The sequence below is a fragment of the Malaya genurostris genome, chromosome 2 (genome assembly GCF_030247185.1).
Source record: "Malaya genurostris strain Urasoe2022 chromosome 2, Malgen_1.1, whole genome shotgun sequence".
NCBI lineage: Eukaryota > Metazoa > Arthropoda > Insecta > Diptera > Culicidae > Malaya > Malaya genurostris.
Window position 1 is genome coordinate 294,914,807 of NC_080571.1, and position 25,429 is coordinate 294,940,235.

At 39.4% G+C, this 25,429-nt stretch overlaps 1 protein-coding gene across 2 annotated transcripts in view; it reads right to left on the bottom strand.

The window, feature by feature from the left end:
* The window catches only part of LOC131430642 (protein tiptop), a 1,048,630-nt gene that overhangs the window by 670,980 nt on the left and 352,221 nt on the right, over nt 1–25,429 (bottom strand). The gene's annotated exons all lie outside the window — the stretch shown is intronic.

The window sequence follows — 25,429 nt, forward strand, 5'->3', positions numbered from 1 at the left end:
CATAGAGTCAGAAAGCTTTTCTGGCCCGAAGAGGCGAATGACATTAATGTTAAAACCTCTATAAATGAAACAAAAAAAAATTATTATTTCAAACATGAAATGTTTTGGAAGTCCGATTGTAGGTTAACAAAACAAGTGTAACCAGTATCATCTTCCATCTGTCTTTATTTTAAATCAATCCCAATTACGATATTAAAACAATTGTACGATTCGGGGAAATGACCCGTTCGGCTAAACGGTTTTCGGTGAAATGTCCTTGATTCTTTTTTCAGAATGGGACCAATAATTAAGTTCGAACGAATTACTGTTGATACGGAAATGTTTTCGAATATGCAAACTCTTATGAATTTGTATCAAAAATCAACCCAAATTCACGTCAAAAATCATGTTAATAAAAAATGCTTTATCACACCACTATGTGGATTCAGGAGAGGTTTTCTCTATTGTCTATTTCATTTCAGTGTGTACACATCCATTGATCAGGTTTCCGTTTCTAATTCCTGGACACGTTGCGGATAATTCAATTCCGACCGTGCACTCCTTTCGAAGAAATATCGCAAAATAATCACCAATTTGTTTACCAAACCGTACAAAAGACCCAGAATGGCCCTAAATCACCACTGTCCAGTCCGTCGCCGCACATCGCCAGTGACAGAATCAATTTCCATCTTCGACTTGTAGCCCGAACACGCCCACACCGATCCGGTCTCAATCCCGCTCCCGTCAGCGGAATCACACTGATCAAGTAAGGAACAAAGCAAACGTTGAATAATCTATTTTTGCTTTTAGCGTGTGTGTCATGTGCATTATTTTTACTGCCAAAGCTCAATCCATTTTCTTCGCCGCACATATTCAACCATCTCCTTACATCGGATGGATCGGTGGTACAACGGTTTCCACCGGCCGCAACGCCCCCCTCCCCGGCCCAATCCGTCGTTCCCGTCCAATGTCATTACGGTGTGTTTGTTATGGTCCGAAGACCACCAACATGCTGGTATCCTCTACACATGGAGAGGAAAAGGGTCACCAGAAGCAGCATCATGAATCCTTGCGATGGCTCCGGTCAGTCAATTCCGGTCAACTCCTTCGCTCGGGGTGGGGGTTATTTTTTGACCGTAATCTACGATGAGTTGCTTTCCTTCTGCCTGCCTGCCTGCCTTCCTGCTTGCCTGCTAGCCTGCTGACTCCTGCCTAGAGTTCGAACCATTAACGGGCGCCGGAAAAACGGCCAGGAGAGGCCAACCAACCTTTTGACCGTCTATTTAAATGTTTCAATGCACTCTCATTAGGAGGCGAAAAGTGGTCATTTATTTTTATTGGCCCAGATACATCCATCCGTTCTCGTGGTTCTTTATTTTCTTCCCGTTCACCTAGCCGTAGCAGAGTACAACTAGATTGTCCATAAACTTGCCCGCCTCCGGGTCCGTCAGCCGATGGAAAGAAGCGCGCTATTATTCAGCGAAGAAGGTTGCTCTGGCCTCTCAATCTCAATTTCATTCTCGCTGATGCTGATGCTGATGCCAATGCCGATGCCGATGCGAGTGTAATGCAGGGAAGCCCGGTGCCAGGAGGGTAAGGCTAAGGAATGGAGTATTCAGTACAGGTGACTGGTCGCTAGTATGGCACCAGAATGATCACACAGCTAGGAAAATAAAATGCTCCGTCTTTTGACGGGTTTGATGGTACCTTGAAGCCAGCAAAACAAAAGTTTGATGATGTGAAGAGAGTAGGGAAGCTGCTATTTTTTTTGCACCCCTTTTGGGACATTCTCCGGTACTTTTATGCACCAGCTCCCGTCCGTATGTTTTTATGCTGAACATCAATTGTTATGGACTTTGGATGGACACCCGCAAAGCTTAGTCAGTGGATTTTCCTTTTTAGCCTTCCGTCGTCAAACAGCCAAGTTGCAGATATCAAGTACATTCAACAAGGATGTGACAATATTTGGGATAGTGGAAAAAGAAGGATCCCCTTAAGTTCAAAGTTTATGAGTGAATGGATGGATAGTGAAAGGTAGCAGTTTTCCTGGGCAATATGAAAACAAATAACGATAGGTTAGATGAGGCTAGAAAGGTGGAAGGGAAGTTTCGACCCCATTTTAAATACATTCATTAGATGGAATCATTGGCTTTTGTTTTAAGGTAACCACATCATTTTAAATAGCATCTTAAAATACATGTCATCGTGAAAACTTGGATCTGAGTTTTGCTCAATTGAATTAAATTTGTAATCCCTTAGGCATTCGCAGTTGAAAAAGCCTACATAAGTTTCCATTCGCCACGATGTAGAACAAATTTATAAACATATAAAATTTAAAATTCCTGAGTGATCGAATATACCAAGCATTCCACCAAGTTACTGAAATGACTTGGAAAGAAGAAAGGAGTAGCTGGAATGGCATGCGAATGTATCGTATCTGTCAGGACAAGAGGAATCGTTGTAAATCGCTGGTAACCTTCGAGAATCAACTGATTACATGTCAGTTTTGTGAACAACTTTCTCACTACAGTAAACACTGCATTGTAATTACGAAAAAGACATCTTCTACCAAAAATAAAGGACAATCTTTGAGCAACGGTAGCTAGTTCCTTGTACCTAATGAACTGATCAGTGTCATTTTGTCGAAAGCCATTCCGCCGAGAGCCGTTTCGCCGAAAGCCATTTCACCGAAAGTGTCATTTTGCTGAATAACGTTTCACCGAAAGGGTTATTTATCTCAATCCACCAATTATCTTAATTTCCTTTTTTCCGCATTTAATCTAGAAAGATTACCTAAATTATTTTTTTATATTGGTTCATGATCCTCAGAACGGAATTCGCAAGAAAACTTACTGATTGCATTTATTGCTGTAAGTAGTTTAAATCAATATAATTATGGAATTGCTTTCAACTCGAAAATTCTGCCATCATCTGGTTTACCTATGGCATATTCGAACGATAATGTTACCAAAAACGAACCGTGCTAAAATCGGTCCGATCATGCTGTACACAGTCTTCTGGGTGAATTTAACAATCTATGGTTTGTTGGATAGGTATTACCGCGCAGAATCAAAATCTAAAAATATATTCTGTTTTCAAGGTCAACTGTGACAGATACTGTAAAAAATCTGAAAATTTTTACATAAAACTTCGTATAACTCAAAAAGTAAACATCCGATCTCAAAACCATTCAATGTCGTTCAGGGTGACGAGGAGACCTTTCATTTGCGACTAGTTTGATCAAAATCGGTCCACACACACGGACATTTGCTCAGTTCGTCGAGCTGAATCGATTGGTATATGTCCTCGGAAAATTTTTCTAAAGTTTGAGCGAAATCTATACCAATTTTTTATATTTATAAAAAAAAGGTAAAAAATACCATTATCATTAAATAGTCGCACAAATTTCGGCTTAGCTTTTAACATAGTTAAAGTTGATGATAGAGCTGCGGAAGAGGTTTTCGTGTCCCGTCCAAGAATGAAGCTTTGGTTTAACAGAGAAAGGTTTGAATCAATCATAAACTGTACCAAAGCAAGAATTATTGTGGTAGGTAAAGAAGATAAAACGGTTCTGGATATGAACCTATAATTTGAATTCATTTTGAGAAACTAAATCCTTTATTTTCACATAAACTTGATTTGTTCTACATATTTCAGATTGTCCAACTTGGTTCTATCGTTTGATAATTTCTTATCTTTATACGGTTAGCTTCATAATGCCTTTCTGACAGAATTTTTAGATCTAATTCACGAAAAACTTTAGCAAATGATTAGTAATCTACTTTCGATGCCAGATCATCGTTCCAGAAACTGTCTAAACGGGCTATTCCATCATTTTGAAAAATCAAAAAATTAGGTTGCAGAAGATGGTCACGATGGCGACAAGATGTCAAATGGAAGTGTATTCACAATTTTGCATGAGTTCGATGAGTTGAAATTCGAAATGCCTTCGCATTCGCCGTATTTGCCAGAGTGAGTATTTTCTGTTGGTGAATTGGTTGAATTTGATTGCTGACCGGAAAGAAATTTTCATCAAGTGATAAAGCCATTACTGAGACTGAAGCGTTTTTTTGACGTGAATAGTCATACTTTTCAAAATTCACCCTTCGGATGAATGGGTAGAATTTAACCGTTTATAACTCGAGTTTTTTTTTTCAATCATATAATTTATTAAGGCACACTGCTTAAGCTCTAAGATGCCAAGGGCTTTTTCTAATTTTAATTAACAAATAACTTAAAACTAGGATAGTATATTAAGATAATGTAATGACTTTGGCAGATCCCGCCTTCAGCTAGCAATCGGCACCGGCCGGCGTACTGAATGTAACACGTTGGTAAGTATCTTGGTATTAGCCGCTTCTTTCTGTCCGTGTGGGTTCGCGGGGGACACCCCCAGGCTACGAATACCAGGCGGGTGGCCCATATTCATCTCATAGACTACAGCGGCCGTCCGTGGACAATGATGATGATGTTACGGAGGAAAATGAAAAAAAAAAATATACAGAGAAGTAAATATTACGGAGAACAGCGTAAAAAGGGGATATGGGAACAAAATGACTAAGAACGACCAAGGGTGGCAAAAACTCGCTCATAAGATTTGATTTTTTCTATTCATCAGCTCACCACATGATTTACGATGCAATCCGAAAAATGATGGTAAAGATGAAAATCATCGCTGATTTAAACAAACACACTCACCTATACAGAGCACCGCTGACATCAAATTATGATGGTATTGATGGTTCTCAGTTTTGATTTCATAGCATTTAACTCTCATTCCTAGTTTTAAAAGGTGAGTACTGAGTTTGGCATCACTGTACCGAGCTACACCGGTGAGTGTATTCTTAAACCACAGAGCTGCCAACACAACCCAGATTTTCGGTTTTGTTTTTGCTGGTACTCAAAACGAACACAAGCGTTAATGTGCGAAAAAAATGTCGAACCGTAGTGTGATGTATACTATAAACGATTGAATTTCATGTTTCGAGCTAAACACAACTAGCTACTGAAACGAATGCGTTCTCCAGCATGCGAGAACATGTCTTGAGAAATGGATTGAAATGGCATCGATTCGAACATTGGCCGCCCATGGCAACTCTGGTGGGTGGGGAATACAAGCGAGACAGTTTCATAAGAATCTGATTCAATGTGTTGATGTACAAACACATCAAATCACAACTCACAAATCGTCTCTCAGTGGGTTCTAATATTTGATGAGCAGTCAGCGCTCATCTGCTGATTGCTTGACACTACGATGTTGAGACGATGTTTTCTCTATACGAATGGTTACCCAGTTACTCAACTCGTTTAGTGATGCTTTTGAAACCGATTTGCAGGTGAGCTGAACTCGGTGATGATGAAGTACTGAGTTGATTATTGCCAGCCCTGAGAACGACAAAGATCTAATTAGTTGACATCGAGATGGTGAAAAAACGTGGGAGGGGGAAGCAGAAAATTTAGTGACAGCAGAAAGATCTTGTTAGTTCCAATGAAGATGGTGGACAGACGAGGGATGGGGAGATTCGGGCGGATGTTAGTGTCGAACCTGTGGGTGAAGTTTCTTCTTCGCATCAGTCGAGGAACAGGGGTAACTAACGCAGATTACACTTGTATATTAATGTGTTTAAGGAATTTATATATGAGTAACATATATGATATATCCCGACTCGCCAACACATCTCGAACCGGAACATCAGGTGGTCTACCTCGGGCCCTGAGGGAGTCCTTTAAAACAGACCTGGCGTCACAATACCCCACACATGACCATACGACATGCTCGATGTCCTGATAACCGTTGCCACAGGTGCAGAGACCGCTCTCCATGACCCCAATACGCCGAAGATGTGCGTTGAATGTGTAGTGATTAGACATGAGCCGAGACATAACACGAATGAAATCGCGACTCACGTTCATCCTCCTGAACCAAGGTTTCGTCGATACCCTAGGGATAATGGAATGTAGCCATCGTCCCAGTTCGTCATTACTCCATGAAGTTTGCCAACTTTCAAGTGCTCTTCGACGAGAAATACTGAAAAATTCATTGAAGCAGATTGGTCTTTCATAAATATCACCTTCTAATGCGCCCACTTTAGCCAATGAGTCTACCTTTTCATTTCCCGGAATGGAACAATGTGAAGGGACCCAGACTAACGATATTGAATAAGACCGTTCAGATAAAGTTCGCAAGTGTTCCCGTATTTTCCCCAGGAAATATGGGGGATACTTTCCTGGCTTCATTGCCCGGAGAGCTTCTATTGAGCTTAGACTGTCCGTGACAATGAAGTAATGGTCTTTGGGCATGGTTTCAATGATCTCGAGGGTGTACTGAATAGCAGCTAATTCTGCGACGTAAACTGAAGCCGGATCACTGAGTTTGTACGAAGCGGTGATGTTCTGATTGAAGATGCCGAAGCCTGTGGACTCGTTGATGTTTGATCCGTCAGTGTAAAACATCTTTTCACAGTTGACTGTTCTAAATTTATTATAAAAAATATTTGGGGCCACTTGAGGGCGCACGTGATCCGGAATTCCACGAATCTCTTCTCTCATGGATGTGTCGAAAAACACAGTAGAATCAGAAGTATCCAACAAATGAGCACGGTTGGAAACAAACGAAGAAGGATTAATATTCTGAGCCATGTAATCAAAATACAAGGACATAAAACGGGTCTGAGAATTGAGCTCGACAAGCCTTTCGAAGTTTTCAATCACCATCGGATTTAAGATATCGCATCGGGTTAGCAATCGATATGAGAGATCCCAGAATCGATTTTTCAACGGTAAGACGCCCGCAAGCACTTCGAAACTCATCGTATGAGTCGACTGCATGCAACCTAAGGCAATACGTAAACAACGATACTGAACTCCTTCCAGTTTAATGAAATGGGTGTTCGCGGCGGATCGGAAGCAGAAGCATCCATATTCCATTACGGACAATATCGTTGTTTGGTACAGCCTGATCAGGTCTCCTGGGTGGGCACCCCACCATGATCCGGTTATTGTACGAAGAAAGTTAATTCTCTGTTGGCATTTTTGTTTCAGATACCTAACATGACATCCCCAGGTGCCTTTGGAGTCGAACCAGACCCCGAGATATTTGAATGTGAAGACCTGAGCTATGGTTTCACCCCTTAGTTGAAGCTGTAGTTGTGCTGGTTCTCGCTTCCTTGAAAATACAACCAGCTCAGTTTTCTCCGTAGAGAAGTCGATACCAAGTTGAAGAGCCCACGTGGACAAGTTGTGGAGTGTATCTTGTAATGGTCCTTGCAGATCGGCAGTTTTGGATCCTATAATGGACACAACGCTGTCGTCGGCAAGTTGTCTTAGCGTGCAAGATGTGTTGATATATTCATCGATATCTTTTACGTAAAAATTGTATAAAAGGGGGCTTAAGCATGAGCCCTGAGGAAGACCCATGTAGCTAAATCTTATTGTCGACAAATCACCATGTGCGAAATACATGTGTTTCTCGGACAATAGATTATATAAAAAGGTGTTCAAAACCGGCGAAAGACCATGCTGGTGCAGCTTCTTAGATAGGATATTTATAGAAACTGAATCAAAAGCCCCCTTGATGTCTAGAAATACTGATGCCATTTGTTCTTTACGAGCAAATGCCATTTGAATTTCTGTTGAGAGCAACGCAAGACAATCGTTCGTTCCTTTACCCCTGCGGAAACCAAATTGTGTATCTGAAAGAAAGCCATTAGTTTCGACCCAATTGTCTAGACGGAAGAGAATCATTTTTTCGAACAACTTCCGGATACAGGAAAGCATAGCAATCGGCCGATACGAATTGTGATCGGAGGCTGGTTTCCCAGGTTTTTGAATGGCGATAACTCTCACTTGTCTCCAGTCGTGTGGGACAATATTACCCTCGAGGAACTTGTTGAATAAATTCAGCAAGCGTCTTTTGGCGGTGTCAGGCAGATTCTTCAACAAGTTGAATTTGATTCTGTCTAACCCCGGGGCCTTATTGTTACATGACAAGAGCGCAAGTGAGAACTCTACCATCGAAAACGGTGTTTCGTTTGTATTTGATGTCGCGGCGCGGGAGATCTTCTGTTCCGGAACAGAGTCTGGACATACTTTTTTAGCGAAATCGAATATCCAACGGTTGGAATATTCGTCGCTTTCGTTCGTGGTGTTTTGGTTTCGCATTCGTCGGGCTGTGTTCCAAAGAGTGCTCATCGATGTTTCTTTTGTTAATCCGTCAACAAACCGTCGCCAGTAACCTAGTTTCTTTGCTTTAACTAAGTTCTTCATTTGCTTATCTAGCGCTGCGTAATTTCTATAATTATCAGGTATTCCATATTTTCTGAACTTTTTGAATGCTAAAGATCTTTCCGCGTTCAGTGATGAGCACTCTTTGTCCCACCACGGATTGGGAGGAAGGATGTTAGTTTTCGCGCCGGGTACACGTTTCGTCTGAGCTTGAATCGCGGAGTCGAGAATCAAGCCAGCCAAAAGCGTGTACTCTTCCTCCGGAGAAAGTTCTTGTGTTGTTTCCAGTTTCTCAGACATCGCATTTGCGTAATATTTCCAATCAATATTTCGTGTGAGGTCATACGAAACATTGATTGTCTCCGATGGTCTTAATCCGTTGGCGATTGAAATTACGATAGGTAGATGATCGCTACCGTGAGGATCGGGGATTACCTTCCACTTGCAATCCAACCGTAGCGATGTCGAGCAAAGGGATAAATCCAGCGCACTTGGTCTTGCTGGTGGTGCAGGAATCCGTGTCATTTCTCCCGTATTCAATATTGTCATATTGAAGTTGTCGCAAATATCATGGATCATAGCTGATCTGTTATCGTCATGAAGACAACCCCATCCCGTACCGTGTGAGTTAAAGTCTCCTAAAACCAACGTTGGTGCGGGAAGGAGTTCTATGATATCACTGAGCCGCTGCTGCCCGACCGAGGCTCTAGGGGGAATGTAGATGGAAGCAATACAAAGGTCCTTACCTTTGATTGTAACATGACATGCGACAACTTCAATACCTGGTATCGAGAGGAGGTTAATTCGATAAAAGGAATAGCACTTTTTTAATTCCCAAAAGTACTCCTCCATAGGGGGTTTCTCGATCCAAACGAATAATATTAAAATTGTGGAAGTTTAGAGATATTTCAGAAGTTAACCAAGTTTCGCACAATGCAAATGCATCGCAATTCGTGGTATATAATAGATGTTTGAAGGAATCAATTTTTGGGATGATACTTCTGCAATTCCATTGTAAAACAGTGATCAAATCCTTGACCTCATTGGATAAATTAGCCATCGAAGGATACAATCGCTGAAAGAAGGGGCCATTTTACAGTCAACTGTTTCAAAAACGTCTCAGCTACGGGTACAAAGGTCATCAAAATACCTTTCAAGGGGTCAGAGATATTGAAAGTTTTAAAAATCCAGTCCACTATATCAGAGAATTTAATAAATCCAGCATTTGGTTGATTCTTTGACTGGTCTTTAGGGGCAATTGAGTTTTTGTTTGTCTTAGGAAGTGTTGGAAACTCCTTATCAGATCTCAGTTTTTCTAGATCAGGAGCTATTCTTTGCTTCGGTGTTTTACTAACACTACCATTAGCTGTTACTTTTGGAGGCCCCTCAAGGGCCACCTTCGAACCCTTACTAGGTAGCTTATGAGAGGAAATATTTCTCCTTTTCCTGTTGCTACGAGGGATGGCCGAAGATGTGCCTTCGAGAGGGTCGTCTGAATCGCACTCGTCTGTTGACAAGCAAGCATAGGGATTTGCAGATGGGCTTGGTGGTGTAGCACTCTTTAGCATTTCTGCAAATGTGCGCTTGGAGCGTTCCCTCAAAGAGTGCTTTAGCTTATCTCCACGCAATTTGTAGGTGGGACATGCTGAGAGATCATGCGGACCCTCACTGCAGTAGAGACACTTTTCAATGTCTCTTCCGCAAGAGCCATCCGCATGACGCTCTCCACACTTCGAACAACGGGGCCGATTCGCACAATGGGAGGCTGTGTGTCCTAATTGCTGGCAATTAGTACAGTTCATAACCCGCGGCACGAAGAGACGTACGGGTAGACGAACCCTGTCCAGAAGGACATAATTTGGCAAAGCCGAACCAGCGAAGGTCACACGATACGAGTTCGATTGAGGATAAGATTTTGACCCATCCTCGGCGATCGATACTGAATGCAAGCGTTTGCAATCCAGTATCTTCAGATTCTTGAGTAAGGGGTTTTTGAAACCGCCAACCCCGTGCTCAAGAATATCTGCGCAAGTCAAACCTGCATCTGTGACCACGCCGTCTATTTGGACTTCGCGGGCTGGTACATATACGCGATAATCCCGCGTAAAGAGCTCATTTCGAACGATCTCATTAGCCTGCTTTAAGCTGGTCAACGAGACCCTGAGTTTGTCGGAGCGCATTTTTACTATTTGTGTGATAGTCGGGTAATGTGACGTCAGGTTCTTATTTAATGTCAATAAATTCAATGCTTTATCTTTAGATTTGGCCCGGAAGTACACCACATATGGACCGGTCGATAGCGAGGGTTCATCGGAATATTCCTTAATCCGGGGGGTTTTATTACTGTCAACAACAGGCGGATTAGGATCTGTCTTCATTTCTTCGTCTGGAGGGGGAGGACTCATTGTGCTTACTGTAGCACGAGGTTATATTTAGGCAAGTGGTAAATTATAAGAGGGATGCAACAATAAACTGTAATAAGTAATAAGAATAAAGAAAAAGGCAATACTTAGCTTGTTGTACAAATGCAAGGAACGGTCGCCAAGACCTGCTCTTGGTCGATTGCCACTTTAATTGATGCCAAAAAACCTCTACGAGGAAAAGCACAAAGCACCAGCTAACGGTTCGGTGCGAAGGTGCAAAAAACCTCACCGAGGAAAAGGCACAAATAAACTGTTTATAGTTTGTATGGACTAACGGTATCACTTCACTTCAATGTTCGATCACAATCGACACAGGGAACAATGGCCGCTTGTTTATAATCCGCACACTTGGCCTTGATCGGCGGAACAATAACCGGCTAACGGTACCGTTTCGATCGACCGCTCACAATAAGGCACTGTTCTATTATATAACGCGAAAAAAAACCTCTCAGAGGAAAAAGCACTATTGTCTATTGTAGAGTCGACATGATACTGTCAAACCCACATATTCCCTAAAATGAGTAGAATTCAACGGAGAGAATCAACGTGCGAGAGAGAACATGAGCAAACCCGAGGTTGCGGCAGCGTACAGGAAAAACGAGAGAGTCAGTTAGTGGAGAACGCTTGTGCGAGTCGGACTAAATAAAAACGCAAGAAAATATCTGCATAGTTTATGTTTTTCTGAAGCGCTTAAACAATTCCGAAGGATATACAATTCGAATTCCCCCCGATCCTACAATTGGCGCAGCCGGTAAGTGATAATCTTGGAATATGTGACAGTTTTATTGTAATATAGTCAAAGATGTACTAGCTACGGTAAAGCTTTTTTCATATTTTAAATGGACAGCTTTAGTTTCCCTCATCGGAAATGCCTTGTTCCTCAAAGAATAGACAGATGATAAATGGTACAAATTCCTTATAAAATATGCGAAAAGCTGTGAAACTATAATCGTGCTCTAAAATAAAATGGCGTCTCTTGGCATTTCATCCACAGCGATCGAAATGATGGCAAAAAATAAACTCACACAAATACTAACGGCGAGCCCGGAAAAGCCGTAGCGACAATACAAATAAGTATAATGAGAGCGAGGAAAAAAAATGAACAGCAATACCTTTTCCAGTGTAAGTGGCAAGTCCGGTTGAATGCCGCAGTGCCTATGAAAAAGATAAGTGAGTCCGATATGAAATCGTAGCACACCAATATTGAGGCGAGTCCGGCTGTATACCGAAGCGCCGATTGAAATAATGACGAGTCCGACCGATAATCGGAGCGCACCAATACTGATGGCGACTCCGGTTAAAGTTCGCAGCGTCTATGAAAAGAGAAGTGAGTCCGATTTAACATCGTAGCACACTAACATTAAGGCAAGTCCGGTTATGTACCGAAGTGCCGATTAATATTATGGCGAGTCCAACAGGTAGTTGTAGCGCACAATAATTCACGTCGGATTCTTATAAAAGTGTAGTGAGTACACTAAATTTTTGTTTTCTACTGGTAATAATAGAAAAATTGCGTTTATTTCAATTCGAAAGCTATACCTGTTTAATTGAATCTATGCAGAATCCCGTTCGCATTATAATCGATTATTTATTTCGTTGAATTTGCAGATGGATTCTGAAAAGCAGTGGCCACTTGACTCGTTTAACGATTCAGTCGACACATCTGACTTACGTCGAGAATGGGAGGAATGGCTGAGAGCTTTCGAATTAATTTTGGAGTTAAAAAATATTGATTCTCAGCACGATAAGTTGGTGTTCATGCTAGCTCGTGGAGGACGTGGCCTTCAACGAATTTATTATAATCTGAGACCTATACCACAGGAAGTTTATCCAGAACCAGTTAAAGTTCCCCTCGTCCCAGTTGAAGTACCGGAATACGAAAATGCTGTGAAACGTTTGAATAATTTTTTCATCGGGAAACGCAATGAAAGAGTTGAGCTCGAAGTGTTTCGCTCCATGAAACAATCGTCTGGAGAATCGTTCAATCAATTTATACTGAGACTTCGCACGCAAGCAGCTCGCTGTGATTTCCAGGACCGAGAGGAAAAGGAAATTTTGCATCAAGTGACTATGGGCGCTCGTGACGATCGTGTTCGGGATAAGGGACTGGAAAATGTTATCAATCTTGACGAACTCACTAATTATGCAGTGAATAGAGAGATATTAGCGAAACAAAAGGAAAAATCACATCCATTTCATTTTGACTCATCCGCGTCTGTCGCTTACGTAAAGCAGGACAACAATGTCAATAGAAATTCAAAAATATACCGCGATAGAGTAGTATTGACGAATAAACAATCTGGTATTGAGTGCGAAAACTGCGGCTCGTGGAAACATCGCAAAGATTCCCGCGAATGTTTCGCTCGTAATGCGCGATGTAACCGATGTGGGAAAAGAGGGCATTTCGAACGAAAATGCAAAGTGATGCGCCAAAATCAACGAAATAAACCATATACAGCTCGCTCATGGAAATGTACACCCGAAGCTAACTCAGTTCGAAGTAACCACTACAAGGATGATCAAACTAACTACGACAAATCGGATTATTCAGGGAAGGTAGAATAATATAAATAAATATAACTTATCTTACTGTACTAGAGGGTTCGTAGAATCGAAAGGGGGTATAATTTGAATTTTATAATAAAATATGCTGAAGATACAAATTCTGATTTTTTTTTGATGTTTACAACAGGATGACGTGCACAGTGGTCTCATTACTTGCAAAATTGGACATCTACCGATAGTCTTCCTGATAGATTCAGGCTCAGCAATCAATACGGTTACTGAGGAGAATTGGAGAGCACTTGTGGAGGGGGAGGTTCGAGTATACAAAAAAAGATATCAATGCGATCGTCGCATTTCAGCATATGCTAGTGAAAAACCTTTAGAAGTTTCAATGATCTTTGACGCATGGATATCGGTGAATGAATATAAACCCAAAACGTTCGCTGAGTTTTTTGTCGTTAAGGAAGCAAAAAAGTCACTTCTTAGCAAAAGAACAGCAGAAGATTTGAAGGTTTTAAAAGTCGGACTTGACGTTCATAATCTTGAAATGAAAGCTTTCCCAAAGTTCCCAAATATACAAGTTAAATTATCGATCGACACTAGTATTCCCCCCAAGAAATTGGCATATTTAAGAATACCAGCTGCAATGGAGGAAAAGGTCGATTTAAAGATTAGAGAAATGTTAAGTAGCGATGTTATTGAACCAGTCGTTGGTCCTCCAGATTGGATATCTCCCATGGTGGTAGTGCCTAAGGGTAAGAATGATATTCGCTTGTGCATAAACATGAAGTATCCAAATCGAGCCATACAGCGAGAACATTACCCACTACCTATGATCGACACTTTATTGAACAAACTTAGAGGATCAACTTACTTTTCGAAGCTTGATATAACATCAGCTTTCCATCACGTAGAACTACATCCAGAATCACGTGGAATCACAACATTTATGACAAGCAGAGGCTTGATGAGGTTTAAAAGGTTGATGTTCGGTATTAACTGCGCACCAGAAATTTTTCAACGAATAATGTGCGGTATGTTGTCGGGTGTAGAAGGAGTGATAGTATATATAGACGATATTGTGGTCGCTGGAAAAACCAAGCAGCAGCACGATGAAAGATTAAAAGAAGTTTTATCGGTGCTTCGTCAAAACAATGCCACGCTTAATAAGCATAAATGTTTGATTGGTGTTCAACAGTTAGAGATATTGGGATACAATGTAAGCGCTGCTGGAATCAGTCCAACCGAGGAGAAAATTTCAGCTATTAGAAATTTCCGTGAACCTAAGACAATAGAAGAGGTTCGCAGTTTCTTGGGCTTGATAAATTTCGTTGGGCAGTTTATACACCATTTGTCAACAAAAACCGAACCTTTACGACAATTTATGAGAGGAGATGTTAAAGATTTTGGTACTGATCAACAGAAGTCATTCAATGATCTTCGAAACGAATTATCTAACACGGTTCAACGACTTGGTTTTTTCGATCCAAATGATAATACTGAATTATATGTTGATGCGTCTCCAGTAGGACTAGGAGCAGTCCTTACCCAGAGAGACAAGTTGAATACTGCTCGAATAGTAAGTTTTGCATCAAAAGGATTAACAAAGACAGAGAGAGTGTACCCTCAAACACAGCGTGAAGCTCTTGCAGTTGTGTGGGCCGTGGAGAAGTTTTATCCTTATTTATTTGGAACGAAATTCACCATCTACACCGATCATAAAACACTGGAATATATCTATGGAGGTAAACATCGAGATGGCAAACGGGCTTGTTCAAGAGCAGCGGGCTGGGCACTCCGATTGCAGCCATACAATTTCCAGATCAAACATATTCCAGGTTCATCAAACATTTCTGATATTTTGTCACGTCTGTGTCCCCCGTCTGATGCTTCTTTTGATGAAGAATCCGAGCACTATGTGTGTTCTATTGGAGATGAATATAATGCAATCACATTGAGCGAAATTCGAAGCGAAACGTCCAAAGACGAAACACTTCGCGCAGTCATGGAAGCTATTACTAATCAATGCTGGCCTCATAACCTGCCCCATTATCAGGCATTTTCAAAAGAACTTGGAATAATTGACGGGGTAGTAGTTCGAAATGACCGAATTGTTCTCCCAATCGGGTTACGACCCAGAGCACTCAGTATTGCCCATCGTGGACATCCAGGAGTTGTTAGCATGCGTAGGAACCTTCGTGAGAAGCTTTGGTGGCCTTACATGGATCGAGACATAGGTGATCGGATACAAGAATGTGCCGGGTGCGCAGCAGTGAACTCTCAAGGACCAGCAGAGCCAATGATAAGGAAGGAAATGCCAGATCGCCCGTGGCAAGAAATCGCAATCGATTTTTTCTCAGCGAAAGAATGCGCAACCTTTTTGGTGATCGTGGACTACTACAGTCGCTTTTTGAAGGTTATCGAGATGAAAAATACCACAGCAGTCAAAACTATAGAAGCACTTGAAGAAGTGTTTGTTGAACAATCTTACCCGGAATCAATTCGCAGTGATAATGGGCCCCCTTTTTCTAGCGAAGAATTCTCAACCTATTGCGCCCGTAAGAATATAAGGTTGGTTCGTACCATTCCATACTGGCCTCAGATGAATGGCTTAGTCGAGCGACAAAATCAAGGCATTCTGCGAGCTTTGCGAATTTCTAGAGCTATGAATGCTGACTGGCGTGCGGCTGTCAAAACCTATGTACACATGTACAATACTACACCACATACCATTACTGGCAAGGCTCCAATGGAATTACTAACTGGTAGACCTGTTAAAGATTTGTTGCCTTCTTTGAAAACCGATCCTTATTGGAATCGCAATGAGGAAATTCGAGACAGAGACGCTATTGAAAAATTCCAAGGGAAAACTTACGCCGACAACCGTAGACACGCGAAATTATCTGGAATAGTTGAAGGAGATACGGTATTGTTGAGAAACTATGCAACAGGGAAACTGGAACCAAATTTCAGACCGGAAAAGTTTACAGTTATTAAGAAACATGGTAGCGATACAGTTGTTACCAATGAGGAAGGTGTTAAGTATCGACGACCTGTATCGCACCTGAAGAAATGGATCAAACCGCATGCCGACACGCCTCACAATTTACTCTGGAACAATCGCTCGGACAAATTACAATTCCCGTGCACAGCACTCGCGGGAACATCAGTAAATAAGGATAACGGAACAAAACAGAACACGGATGGAGAGAAAGGTTGTGTTTCAGAACGACCAAGAAGAACTAGGAAACTGCCGGCTCGGTATAATTGGTGAGTTACCCTATTTTTATCATTTATATTTGCTTAAATAGTGAGTCAATGCTCGTTATATAATTTCAATTTTTTTTCTTTAGAAAAGGGAAGAGATGTAGAGTCGACATGATACTGTCAAACCCACATATTCCCTAAAATGAGTAGAATTCAACGGAGAGAATCAACGTGCGAGAGAGAACATGAGCAAACCCGAGGTTGCGGCAGCGTACAGGAAAAACGAGAGAGTCAGTTAGTGGAGAACGCTTGTGCGAGTCGGACTAAATAAAAACGCAAGAAAATATCTGCATAGTTTATGTTTTTCTGAAGCGCTTAAACAATTCCGAAGGATATACAATTCGAATTCCCCCCCGATCCTACATCTATCACGCAATATCGTCCGACCACTTTATCACACACACAACTGGTTTTCAATGCTTTCGCAGTAAATCCAAATCACGTCTGTTCGCTCGGAAGGTTGAAACGGCAATGATAACTCGAGTTGTTCTTAACGCAACAACGTAATTCTTTTTTCATGGTATCAGAAATATGACCAGCAATTTATGGTAAAATTTTAAACGGTGTAAGTTAACCATTTAACTTGAAAATTTAATTTTCTCGAACATTTAGAAACAATGAGGAAAACTCATTACTTGTTTTTTTCGCACCTGGACGACAGTTTTGAGGTAGTCAAGTAGGGGGCTACCACGTTTGGCATAAAGCCGCTTGGCACAATACCGTTTGGCATAACGACATTTGGCATAATGGTTAATTGGCATAATGGTTATTTGGCATAATGGTCATTTGGCATAGCAGTCATTTCGCATAACAGATGCCGCTTAATAGAATAGGCGGGTCGCCGGCGCACTCGACCTGAATCATCTATGACGAACAGAATATTGTGCTAGCACTAAGTGAGTTGCTTGTATAAAATGATAGTGTGCTATTTACTACAGAATTTAAAATATAAAACATATGAAATAATGCTATTTCACCTAATATTATTGAAATATTTGGATCGAATTTAAAATTCACATATTTCGTTTGAATTTTCCTTGCACAACATAACTCGATCGAAACGCAAACGAAAATTTACAAATCCAATTATTATTATTCGAATTCACATCTTCCAGTTATGCTTTTGACATAATCCACCTATAATATTGGCTATAATTTTGTATAGGTATTCTACATGACCAAGAATGACCAAGTTCACCATTTTGATTCTAGGCTTACTTTTGGAAAGGGTACAGACAATAATTCCTGGAAAATACATCAACAAAAATCTGTTAAACACTCTATGCAATTATCATGATGTGCTTCAATCGGGCATTATTTTGATTTGTTGGTTTCAACTGGTATTTAGTGTTAATTTCTGTTCAAAATAGAACCAGTTTACACAATTATTTCTTATATGATTAACCAATTCCAAATGCGTTTTATTTGAATATCGTACATAATTGTCCCGGGTTGGCGGTTCAATGTATAGGGCGCTGGTCTTACAAACCAGTTGTCGTATGTTCGAGCCCCGACCTGGAAGGATTCGTAGTGTCAGTAGAATCGTAGCAACAGCCATGCAATGGCTGTTACACATCGGCTGCGAAATCTGTTGAAAAAGAAGGTCAAATTCCACTACTGGAATGTAATACCAAGGCTTTGCTTTTTACATAATTTTCTTCTGGCTGGTGCTAATGGCGTTCATAGCAGAAGTGGAAATAAACCCATTTTGCGCACAAAAATTTGAATCAAGATTTCCGATTGTGGATCAAAAAACCGAACATCGTGAATTAAACGATTGGGCAACAAAACTAAAATTGAAATTATTTTCTAAATTGTGGAAACTATATATTACACAGAGTAGCAGCAGACCTTATGCATACCGCGCTCTTTTATTAAGCTTAGAAAAATTTGTTCTCTTTCTTGGAAGACAACCAAGCGCAAGCGAAGAACTTCAGCTGCTGTCTCAAAAACTCGTTCGCGCATTTATGTACCGTGACAGAAATGAATGTACAACGTTTCGTACGGTCTCAGCGCATTTAACCAAGAACGAGGTTCGAGTGGCTTAACTCTCCGATAAGTCCCCGATAACAACATAACAATTTATTATTGTTTAATTACATTCCTTGGCGTACGGCGCAATTGTTAATAGTTAGGTTTTCATAGGTGGGGAAAAGTATCTGTAACTATTCAATCATTCAAATTTTTTTATCCACTTCTTGAAAATCATGATGCGATCTTGCTCAACGCCACCTTAAAATTGTATGCGTGGTCATACATAAAAACCTTTCCAATACGGTCTAGCATTAAATATAGTAATCCTGTTAGTAATTTTAATTAAAATAAAATACTTTTCAAACCTGATAATATCGATAGTTAAAATAATTTTTGATTTGAATTTTGGCTCCGAAAAGTATTTTAATAGACTTAATTCGTCAAGACAAAAATATCAGATTTCTACACAATTAGATTAAAATAACAGGTTCGTCATCAATTTTCGAAAAAAAGTACGAGTGTGTAATTTCAGAGGCATAACTGGATGTCGTGAATACGAATAAAACTGACACGATTTCTTTACACTTTCGAATTCCAATTGATAGTTGATCGATTGTGTGAATTGCGAAACTTTCCCCCTTTTCACTACTAAAATTTTCAACGATTTTTGACGTCGATTATCTCATTTCGGATTTGCATATTTCATGGAAAGAAACTATCAAGGTGCTGTACAGGAAGTCTATTGAAACAGAAAGGCACGAAAGGAATGTAATGCCAAGACTTTGCTTTTTTGCCCGGTTCTTGCACTAAAAATGATTTTAAATGTTTTCTGCTCTGGAAAGTCCAAGTTCCGGTTTTGGCACACAAAATATTACTTCGGTTTTCGTATTCAAAACTACTAGAAGGAGGTTTCAACGATAAGTTGCACTTATCAGCCGCTCATATAACGCTCAATCACTTTTTAAAATTTGCTATGTTTCAAACAGTATCAATTTTTTTATCACAGAGATTTTTGATAAAAAGCTTTGTAAATTAATGTTTCATTCATGTGAATAAAACTTTTTTGTTGTTGTGGCTCATTCCAATCATGATGTAAAAGTCTAAAATAAAATAAATCCGAAATGGAACTGGCATCCATCAATTTTCACGAACTTACTACTTACTTACGGTTCAAAACGAAGTCAATATGAATTGAATTCCATTTAGATCCAACATCCCATTCTGTAATTCTAGAATTATGAGACTTTTAACCTTATGGATATTCATCTCTCTGGATTAGAAAAACTTCTCCAAATAAACTTAAAACTGGCACATAAATGAACACAAAAAAGTTATAAATTTTCAAAACTGGTCTCACACATACATTTCAAACTAGCTTTTATGTCGAATATATAAACAGAATCACGAATATATTCAAAAAATATGTCAAGATTGATTTTACTGCTCATTTGATGGGTCGTTTTGCTGAGAATCTACGAATAGTTTAGGCATCTTTTTTTCAAATTTTTGCATCTAATTAGAAAACGATACCCATATGTAAAAGATCCTGCCGTAGAATTCTTGAACTTTACAGGCAGTGAAATTGTTAACTTCGAAGATACTCTTGAATCAGGGTTGGAAAAATCAAGATCAAAAAATCATCAAATCGTAATCACTAGCAAAGATGATTGCTTGTGACCTTTCCCAATAAAGATCACTCTCGATATAATCTTTTCAAGATCAGATGATAAGTGATCTTTGAATCACATTGATCCAAATCAATCCTGATCTTCCGTCACACAAAATCGGTAGTGATTTTGAGCTACTATTATCAGTGATTCGATCAGCTTTGAGCATGGTGGAAGAAAATATGAGCAAGATCAGACATGAGTGCCGATTGATTTACGTCTAAAATCCTTGATCCTGATGAGGGCTGTGGAAACTTGTGACAATAGTAACCATACAGAAATTTTTAATTTAACGCGTGTCAATGAGACTTTTAAAATCGTGAAAAATGGGTGATGGGGAATTTTAAGGAGCATGTACATCAATTTTTGTCAATTTATATGTATGAAGGTGCTCAAGCAGGACCGCAGCGTTCGAATCAATTAGCGTAGCAAAATCCAGCACTCCTGTTACTTCTGTGTATGATATTCAAGTTAAATAGGGTAATATTATTCAGCTGCATAGCACGCTTTGTGATTGGACATGTTTTTCTTATCATTATAATTATTATTAATCGCAGCATGTATGTTAATATTATTAACTGTTTTCATTGATGATATTACTTCACCACGACGGTATTGCTGAATAAATTTCAAATACATCACGAGGCATGGAATTCCGATGCGACCGACGAAATAAATTCACCTAACGAGCCTAAATTTATTGATATCGGATAATCCATATCCGAGAAAATTGAGCGGTAATCAGTTTTGACGTTTACGTCACTTATACCATTATATCACCGGAACCGTAAGTGACAGCCATTTGAACTTCAAACCTGTTAAATGAATACAGAGTAGCATTAAAAGGGGCCTCACTTTGTTGAAATGTTTTTTCCGAATCAGACAGTGATACTGGTAACGATGAAGACATTTTTATATTTCAACTAAAACCAAAATGTATCTTATCAAAAATCATTCGTTTCAAAATTCATTATAATATCTGCAATAAATATGTGATATGAAAAAATAATACTGACTATTTTTATTTACTGTGAATCAAAAAATTTGCTTATTTCCACCCCTGGTTCAAAGAATATGTTCTAAATATCCTTGACTAGCTTCGTCCGATCACGGGCACGCATCGCAGTCTCGAGTAATAGTTACAAACTTCCCATAGTTTTATGGCACTCACTACTGGTGTAGGCGATTTGGAAGGTGGGCTGAGAAGTAGTATCACATTTTTTCTATCTTTAACGTGCAAAGTGAACCAATATACTCGACACTGTCGTCTCTGTTAGGGAAACTCATAACAGTGTTTTTTGACAACAAGGAAAATCGACATTCCTTGAATTTTCAATCATTAATCATCGAAACTAAATAGTTCTAAAATCTAATCGCATCCATCTATAGGATAGTTTCCAAGCTGTAGGAGTGGTAATATCCCAAATCTGTTGCAAGTGGACCGCGCTGTAAGCAACTCGAAAAACGTTTCTATGCAAAATTTGAGAAAACTCGAGATCATAATTTGAAGATTTTCATCTTGAATTTTGGATCTGTAAAAATAACTAAGATTCAAAGAAGCGTACGTGGAATTTCCGAAATCGGAATTTGTTCCTGTTATTTAAGAAATGCATGAAACGTTGGAATCTGGTGTCTTATTGTATTTTTTTTTAAATGACTTTTAGACTCTTTTATTTTAAGATTGGAAAATTTTGAATTGAGATGAGACTAAAGTACGGAATTGCTGTTTTCAATAGAACTGTTGGATAGTTGATCCCAATAGTATTCACACGTCTCACAGATAATTTCAACCATGATTTTCAGAACGCCCTGTCTCATCTCAATTTGAAAATGTAGGGATTTTCCAAGATTGAAAACCGTGGAACCTTGACCTTCGGGCGGCTTGTTTAAAAAATGCCCGAATAGTCTTAAATTTTGAAAATTTTTTTTAATTGTTAAAGCATTTGTGCATAGGTTTAGCAAACTTGAGATGACTATACTGTTAGTACCCCAACACACCACACACACACGAACAAAAATGGTAGTAGAATTTGATTGCATCTGATTCTGTGCTCTGGAGCAATAACAGAACAATTTGGAAAAGTGGAAGAGCATTAGTTGTTCTGACTTCATTCACCTAGTGTGCAAATATTGTTCTAAACCCTTTTACAAACTCATCTGCATTTTTTCACCTTCTACCATGCTGGACAACTAACTAACTAACTGACTAACAAACCGGTGCTTCCTCGTGCTGGCAGCCTCAAGGTTCGGACCTAGAGTAATGGCATGTATTTATTCAAATTAATGCAAATTGGTCAGACAATAGATTCTGAATTATTGTTTTCAAGATTTGCGGATATTTCCTTCGTTCTAAATATACTTCTGGCGTCAAATTTAACCATGCACAACCGAAATCCACACATTCGAAGAAAGGGCCAAACTAGCAAACGGCGAAAAGCAAAAAAAAAGGTTATTTGTTTCTTGCTTCCACACTTTTTGGACGAATCTCTGTTTCTCACATTTTCCGTTGCTCTACCGACCGACCGACCGACCGACCGTGCCGTGAGTTTTATGGTAACTGTTTTTCTTTAGTTTACGATCGAACTTGTTTTGATATAAATTGATGGAAAAATGGGAAAATTGGAAAAGAGGGCACCATTGGTTTCGCCGAGTTCCATCGGTATAGGAACTACACTGACATTGCTTTAGATAGTTTGGAAAAGATTAGATAGTTTGGTTTCGATTTACGGCCTGGAGGAACAAAGCTTTTCCTAGTAAATCGATAACCTGTCTTGTTACTCGGAAAATGTATTACCGGCGATTAATGATTTTAGGGCAATTATTTGTCATCCAAGACGAAATGTTACGATTCTCTAGACCAGTGGTCTGTAAACTACGGCTCTCTAGCTACTTAAGGCTCTTTAGATGCAAGGCCACGGCTCTTTGGCCTAATATTTAATTTACAGTAGTTCGGCAATTGTGAGTTTATTATACATTTTATACTGTATTTTTATCGTACTCGGATATTATCCAGATTAACCGTACAGTTTGTATTTTCTTTCGAAACTCTCTCGGCTTTAGTTTTTGTGTGTCTCATTTCTCGAAAGGACAATGTATGGAAAAAAATAACACTCTTCCAATTTTCTCTTGAATTTTTACTTATATTATGACCTTTCAGGAACCGCATAAGACAAGTTTTTATCGATCTGGCATCTAGTGAATATTGATATTTGAAGCATGACTAGTTTTTTATGAATATGTTTTTTATTTTTACTGGTAGCTCATAAGAAGAAGCTAGGTTGAGCAAAATTGTGAGCAATTCAACAACTCTTCTAAAGACAACTTTTCGGTGGAACGTTTCATAAAAAAGTTAGAACAAAAAAAGTGATTTTTCAGAAGCCACCCTACTTTTACTCGGGAAGATTGATGTAACTCGATCAAATGAAGAGATAGGGAGGTGCTTTTTTCAGCAAAGTTGCTCGCAATGAAATTTCCTACAAGTTTATTGTACAAACAAATCATTTTTTGTGTTCAATTAAGAAAGTTAGATTTCAGATTTCAATCTAAGTAAGGACCACCCTATTAACTTTTTTCATCAAAAGGAGCGCTATTTGATTACAAACAACTTTTGTGAAGACATGACCTACAAAAAACTAATATTTAATAGTGAAAATATTTTTGTCAAGGTAATTTCCCGTTTCGGACCACTGTGTAATGAGATTACGGTCCAAACTTATTATTTTCATAGAACCTTCATCTAGTATTCATTTCCTTCCATCTAGTATTTCTAGTAATCTTACATGAACCAAGGATCATTTAAGCTCAAAATCACTACCGATTTAGTGTAACGAAAGATCAGTACTGTTTTCGATCGATGCGAGTTAAAGATCACTGATCAAATGATCCTAAAAGATCAGATTAGTGGTGATTGTTATTAGGAAAGATCACAGGCGATCTTCTTCGGAAGTGATTTCGTTTTGACGATTTTTTAATTTTGTTTTTTCCATCCCTGATGCAAAATTTTATCCAAATCGGGACAAAACAATAGAGATTTTACCACTTTTTCTACTGTTGAAGACTGTCCCAGAAAGTATGGACGCACTTTGATTTCGCTGTAAATAATTTACGAGTGTTAGATATTCAAATTTTATTCGATATACTGATAATATTAGACTACACCTACAGAATATTATACTCAACATTTGCTACTTAGCCATTGTAGACTAGCTGACGCACCTTCTTGCAAATGTTCCTCATTAAATTCCGTACAGACTCCTTGGCGAAAAGTTTTGACACTTTTTTCCCATCTTTTTCGAACTGTTGAATGGTTTCGGCTGCCGAGACATGTTTCCTAAGATGTGCCTTCGTTAATGCCCTAAATTCCTCAATTAGTCGAAGTTGTGGGCAATTTGGTGGATTCATGTCTTTTAGGACGAAAGTGCCATTTTTCGTAGTATACCATTCTATCGTTGATTTCGAGTAGTGGCAAGAAGCAAGATCTGGCCAAAAGACAACGGGATCCTTGTGGCTTCGAATCATGGGTAGAAGTCGTTTTTGTACGCATTCCTTGATGTATATTTCTCTGTTCATTAAAGCAGTGGTGATGAAGGGTTTCGAAATCTTACCGCAGCTACAAATTGCTTGCCAGACCATAGCTTTCTTATCAAATTTTTCGACTTCAATCGATGTCTCGGACTGGTTTAACACTTGCCTTTCTCGCATCGTATAAAATTGTGGTTCCGGCAAGGATTTGTAATCGAGTTTCACGTAGGTTTCGTCGTTCATGATTATGCAGTTCAAATTTCCAGCAAGAATCGTATTGTACAGCTTTCGAACCCTCGGCCTGATCGATGCTTCTTGTTTCGGACTACGTTTTGGTTGTTTCTGCTTCTTATAGGTTCGAAGATTCAAACGTTCTTTAGCACGAAGAACATTTGACTTCGAAGTGCCCACTGTTTTGGCGACATCCCGAACTGAAACCTCCTTCTTTTGCTCGAACGTGTTCAGTATACGTTTATCCAACTGAGAGTTAGCAGGACCTTTTTTTCGACCCGTTTTCGGTTTATTCTCATAGGTTATCCATTTGTACACAATTTTTCGACGTTGTTCTGCTGAAAGTCCACGCATTTCGAAATAAACTAATGAAAACGAATAAACAACTGAACAAGAGGTTAGAGAAGAGTGTAAACAACAGGATGCAGCCATAAAAAATGACAGATTCTGAACCATTGCAAAATGGCAGCGGTTTTTGTTTGCGTCCATACTTTCTGGGACAGTCTTTAATTTATCGAGTTGCTCAGTTTCAACTCCAAACATTTGTTAATAGTTGCTATTGAACTTGGGTTTGGATTATTTTGTGACACTTGAAAAAGTTTAAAATTTTGAAAATATCGTTTCTGGCTCTTTCGGCTC